Genomic DNA, 6,000 nt, shown 5'->3' with positions numbered 1-6,000 from the left:
AGGAGGTATGACTGAAATGGTGGGAGGGGCTGTGTGCACATTACTTGTCCAAGCAGGTTCATTGCTCCAACACAAGCACTCGCAGTAGGTGTGTGGGGAGTTTTATATACTCAACCCCGCCCCCCCCAACAACAACAAACAAACAAGGACTTTGAAATCTCCTTTAGCAAGATCAATGGAGTTGAGAATAGCATTTTAGGGTTTTTTCCCCTTTTGTATTTCTGTCGTTCCTAGCTCTCTCTGAAAGCCAAGTAACACGTTTGAATGAAAAAGCCCCAGGTCCAGATGTGTAAGTGCTTCCCTCACCAGGAGCTCCATTCCCAGACTTTGGACTCAATGTTCTTTTCCCCTTGGTCTCCACTTAGGATCCGACAGAGACACTTATGATCTAAGCCCCCACCGCCCCTCACCCATTGCTTCTTTTGGAGGATGGTCGAGGTTTTGCTTATTCAATTGCCTTGCCTAGCAGGGGAGTGTCTCCTGGTGATCATTTCTCTTGACTTCAGCTGGAGCAACCAGGATTTAAGACAATTAAGCAATTCAAAATCCTTGCTGGAGGACTGCTGCTGCTGCGCACGGGTCAGAGGGAACAAACTTTGAGCGCAGTCTGACGCTTTCTCCTTAAACCTAGTCTATTCTCTTGCCAGGACCAGACGTACTGTATTTAGGTAAGTGATTTTTAGTGGCTGTGTAGTGGTCTGCTGCCCCCCGACCCTTCTTCCCAGGACTGCATCTGGGAGAGGCTCCTGTCTGCAAAGGCGACTCTGAGGTTTAGAGGGTTAGCAACAGGCAACTCTTTCTTCAGGTTTTCCCGCAGCTGAGCAACGCCTATAAATGCTCCCTTGGACGCTCGCCAGGGTGTGAGCTGCTCGAAGGATAGATAAGGTGTCAGTCAGACTGACTCTCTGACAGCGAGGTCTAGATGTTGGTTGGGTATGGAGGGGAAGAGGATGTGCAGGGCTGTTGGACCTAAGCGTGGCTCTGCCCTGTTGCCCCCGAGCTTGGAATCCTTTTTTTGTGAGTCCAGTACGGCCCCTTTCTGTCACGGGCTACAGCTCCAGCTAGCTGGGCATTTGCAGCCCGCGAGCCGCGGTGGCAGATAGGAATGCCCGCTCCCCTCCCCACCATCCTCTGACACACTCCTCTGCCAGCCTTCCCAGGGCCGGGCGGGAGTTTAGTCTCTCCTTCCTACCCTCCAGACCATCATATAGACTACAGTGGGGAAATCATAAGTCTGTGAGCACCTTTGTGTTTTGAGGAGATTGCAGTGACCTGACCCGGGACTTGTGTTGGGCTGGTCTGCATTCATGCCGGTCTCCCAGGATTGAATTGCATGTCTCTGTTCCACGATGATTTTAGTGCCCTCCCGGATCCTCTTTTTTCACCAGACCAGGAAATTCTGGGGGAGTGGGGCGGGGGGCGGGGCGGGAATTCCAACTTTGTGCAAAAGCTGTAGCTCTATTATTGAAGAGCTCTAAAAGCCAGGTGTCTGCTGGAAGACTTTCATAACGCGTTTGCCTCCTATGCTAATGGTTCATTACTACCTCGAATATCCACTTTAAAGTTTTCCTTTTCCCCCAATCTTTCCCTCTCGGTGCCTCTGTCTCTGTCTCTTCACTTTGCTGGAGGCGGGGGGTGGAAAGGAGGAGGGTCTGGGATTCGAAGTGTATTTTCCTCTGGCATTACGGAAAGAGGGGGTGGTGCTTCTTGGCTACTGGCTTCTCAGCTGGTTCTGCAGCCAAGCAGTGGCAGGCAGATAGTTTGAGTCTCCACTGGCTGCCTGTGCTCCTTCCTCTTCCCTGAGAGTCGAACCTGGGAAGCTCTTACTTTGCACCAGTTTCTGAGGACGTAGCAGTACATTGAAACCTGCGGTTAGAATCGCCCTCCTGTTTCTTTCGGGGGCAATTTTCATGGGAATAATTCAGGGGAAATACTCCCCTACCTCTACTCCCCCCGGAAGACAAAGGTGTATACTTCCAACTGCGTGAGCTGCCTAAAGGCTGTTTGATATAAGGAAGAGACGATCTGGTTTGCAAATTTTTCCTGGCATCACTTACAAATGTACTAACCAGGGATAGGCAGCAGAAATAATGAATTATATGTAGGCTGGTGTAAGAAGCGAGGTAAAGGAAACATCAGGGTGTAAAGCTGCCACATCGGGTTGGAAGACAGGAGCCTCGTTTCCTGGCCCCCATTTTTCCATCTCTGATATTTAGATTTGTTTGACATCATGCATTTGAGCAGGTAAGGGATAAAGATTTGGCTTTTGTAGTATGAATTTCCCATTTACATTCAGCTAGTCTGTATGAGACCCATCCTGCAGCGACTTTCTGTTTCCATCAGTACTAGATTCCCCCCCCCCCCCACTTGGTTCTTCTCTGATGCATTGAATCTTAACATGCACATTTTATCTCTCAAGCATCTGTTGGACTGTTTAACTATATTTTCTTCCTCACCTTTGGTGGGGGTGGGTGGGGAGACCCAAAATGGCAATTTAGGGGTGTGGAGGGAGAGGACAGAAAAGGAGCAAAGAATTCAGGAATGGGATGCATGACTGTGATGTATGTAGAGTCTTAGTACAGAAATGCACTTAAAGTATTTCTTTGGGATGAACTTAAAGTAAGAGACAAGTGGAAAACAACTTCTTAAAGAAATCCAGCCATTCCTATATCCTTAAATAATAGCTAAGACAAACTTGAAAGCAATACTTGGTGGGAACTTTCGTATCTTATCCTAAATTATGGTAAAGTTATATTTCAAAATATTTCAACTATCAAAAATGGCAAGAAAAAAAGACTAGCTTATAAAAAGCAATGTTATAGTTGACTTCAGTGGATAAAACTATGGCCTATTAAAAACTTATTTAAAAAAAATGTCTAGGCACTGGGAAAATGAAAGCTGTTTTAAATTCACATCACAGTAACAACATGAGTGTTAAATCAGAGTATTAGGCCACCAAATTGTGCAGGGAACTATTTTAAGAACTGCTTAAAACTAATTTTGTATGCCTTTGTTTCTTGTTTTGCACTGTATAGATTTTACAGAGCACTGTGCATTTGGAAACTGGCTATTATTAAGAATTAATTGGAAAACTCTTTCTTTTGGTTCTGATGGTGTTTGTCTTCTAATATTTTGTATTCTGTGAATTTGTGTTAAGAAATACTTTTACTAATTACATCTATTGATGTCTATCCCAGATCAATACTTTTGTTGCTTATAACACTTACTGAAAGGAACATTGGAGCAATAAAGATAAACATGGCCCTTTTAGGACAAACTAATGAAGTTAGAACACTTGACTGAGCTTGATGAAAGAGATAATTCTTATTTGTACTGGAAAGAGAACCTTATCAATGACTGTGATGTTTTTTAAACTCCCCAATCCTTTCACACTTTAACTTCTGGCATTTTTATTATGGAGGATGTGTTTATTAGGCTAGGGGATGGGGGGGTGTTTTTCTCTACAAACTAGACTATTAACAGTTTTCCAATTTTGGATAGACATGATTTATGTGATCTTAAAAAGGTTCAATTTACTTGTCTTTTAATGAGATTATGTAATGTGACTTAATACTCCAACAGTACATTTTCTTTTAAGAGACCAAATACATAATAATAGAAACATGTGTCACTTTTGCAAACAATGTATTTCTATTCTAGTTTTTTTTTTAAACTAAAAGAAGAAAAATATGGGATACTAGTCAACTGAATGAAGTTTGGAGTTAGCTCTTGGGAAGAGGATGAATGAGGATAGATGAATCCTTCCAGATTAACTTTATTATTCACAATATCAGTGTATGCTGGTTCTCCCCCCCCCCCCCCAAATATTTTATTTTCCCCACAGGATATAGTTGTGTGTGTGTGTGTGTGTGTGTGTGTGTGTGTGTGTGTGTGTTTTACTGTTTCTTCTCAGTAATGCTACAGAGTACATCTAGTGACATTTCAAAACTTTCATATTCAGTTTTAGGCCAGCATTTCATTTTATTGTAAACTATTTAATGGTTTGAAGGTTTTGACTTTATCTTAACTTTTAAAGGCACCATTCTAATTTCTCCTTTGGAAGTTAAGAGGAAGAATACTTGCTAAATTTAACTCAAATAATTGAATATTCCTAATGAACTATTGCTCTAAAGAGGTATAAGTTATAAAAAGTGACATCTCATGTCAAAAATTTGAGCCAGTTTTCACTTAACTTAAGAGGAAGTAATTTTATTTTTCTGATTTAAAGATGGATGATTATCTAGATATGATTTTCCCCATTCTATTTAAATTAGGGAGACAAGGCATTGCTCTGAAGGAAATGATGTCAAATGAAGAAAAAACAAAAGGATAGAGGATGAAAGTTAGGAGACCTGTGACCTCAGTTTCCTCAACTGTAAGATGAAGACACTGGGTTCAAAGATCTTGAAGGATTGAAAATTGATGGGGTCAGGTTCTAGTTATAGCATCATAGATCTCAAGCAGGAAGGGACCTTTAAGTGTCTCTAACATAATCCTTTCATTTTACAAATGAGGAAAAGCAGGCCTAGAGAGCTTAAGTGACTTGTACCAAGCCACAGAGAGAGAGTAAATGGTAGAGCTGAGATTTGAACCTATATTCTCTAATGCAACACTCTTCCCACCTTGCTGGCTATTAACTTTGTATCTAATTAGCCAGTGTGAACTTGACCTGTCTGGTCAAACCAATTTCCATTTGCTCATTTGTTAGATTGAAGAATATAGCACCTCCTATTCAGAGGATCACATGAATAAAATGAGATGTTGGATATAAAAAGCAATTCTAAAATATAAAAAATTCTATAGAAACATATTATAAAGTATACCGAAGTTGACTTATTTCTTATTTGCATATGTCAGCCTAATATTGTTTGGTTGTAAACAGTTTTACTGGATTCACTTTGAAAAAACAATATTGGGTTCAAGCAGACATTTTTGGCCTATACTACTAAAGATCAAGTTGGTATGGGTTTTTCCTTTTGCAACCATTTATTTGGTTTGGCATTCTTTTCAAAAGTCTACCTGAAAACTTTAAGGAATATATTTTCTGGACCAGATTAAACTTCATTTTTGCTTTACATTTGATGGTGTCTAGTGTAAATATTCACTTTTACCAACAGACTTGATATTGATTTCCTTCTAGTAGTCTCATGTAATGATATGGATTTTGATTTCTTAGTAACTTTATGGTTGTAGACATTAACCTGATGATTTGTGTTGATGTGATCTGAAGGTGAGAGAGCTGAGGGAAAAATAAGATAATCCCATATTTAGATAAATATTTGCATTTTCTCACTTTTGGACAATTTGAAAAAGAAAACATTTTGGATTCGAGAAATCTTTCAGAAAATGTTTCATATTTAGCTAATGAGACACTGATGATAAGGGACCTTTGGTATCAAGTGCCATTGGTTCATTCATCAACATGGATGCTACCATTTAATTTTAAAATAGAAATTTGCTTCCATCACATTTTCACCCTTTTACTACTTTTTTTCCATTTTGATTTTAAAATTTATAATGCATTGACTCAGTGAAAGGGCAGAGAGTGTATCCAGTGTTTTGAAAGGATTTAATGGAATTATCTTAATGTTAATTAAGATGTCTGTGAGTGTAAACACTTTGTAGTCCTGAATAGTTGAAGGAAGAATGCTTATGAAAATGGGTTTTAGGCATAGTTTTTTCCAATGAATTAGTTCTACTCTTGGCCTTATTGCTAAAGCTGCCAAGGATACTAGATCCCTCAGTTGTGTTTGTGGGACATGGAGGGGGGAAATAGAAATTAGCTGTAGGGTTTAATATTGGTCATTGAATAACCTTGTCAGCAACTTTCAGAAGCTTTTACCACTATCAATTTTGGGCACATTTGGGCAGTTGCTTTAAGGTGTTTGTATCCAATTACCCATTCTCAGTGCTATCCAGGTGTTCAAATTTGAAGTACAATTATTTGATAAGCCATGGATGTGTTCTTTACCAGAACTTTGAAGTGGAATACATATTACA

General features: G+C 40.0%; 1 protein-coding gene across 3 annotated transcripts in view; it reads left to right on the top strand.

Moving 5' to 3' along the window:
- Nucleotides 1–6,000, top strand: part of BRINP3 (BMP/retinoic acid inducible neural specific 3) — a 515,429-nt gene that overhangs the window by 1,736 nt on the left and 507,693 nt on the right. The window contains exon 1 of one of the 3 annotated variants that reach the window (XM_069074444.1): nt 482–668. The exons of 1 other annotated variant lie outside the window; for it this stretch is intronic. The gene's annotated coding sequence lies outside the window, so the exon portion shown is untranslated. Of the gene's footprint in view, nt 1–481; nt 669–1,716; nt 2,245–6,000 lie in introns of those variants that run through there. One more of the 3 variants, XM_069074445.1, reaches the window with a different exon arrangement.

This window comes from Petaurus breviceps, unplaced genomic scaffold (genome assembly GCF_028583685.1).
Source record: "Petaurus breviceps papuanus isolate PSGF00001 unplaced genomic scaffold, PetGlider_PUasm1.0 90895, whole genome shotgun sequence".
In the NCBI taxonomy this organism is placed as follows: Eukaryota; Metazoa; Chordata; class Mammalia; order Diprotodontia; family Petauridae; genus Petaurus; species Petaurus breviceps.
The sequence above is the reverse complement of the archived record's forward strand: the minus strand, read 5'-3'. Positions and strand labels throughout refer to the sequence as shown.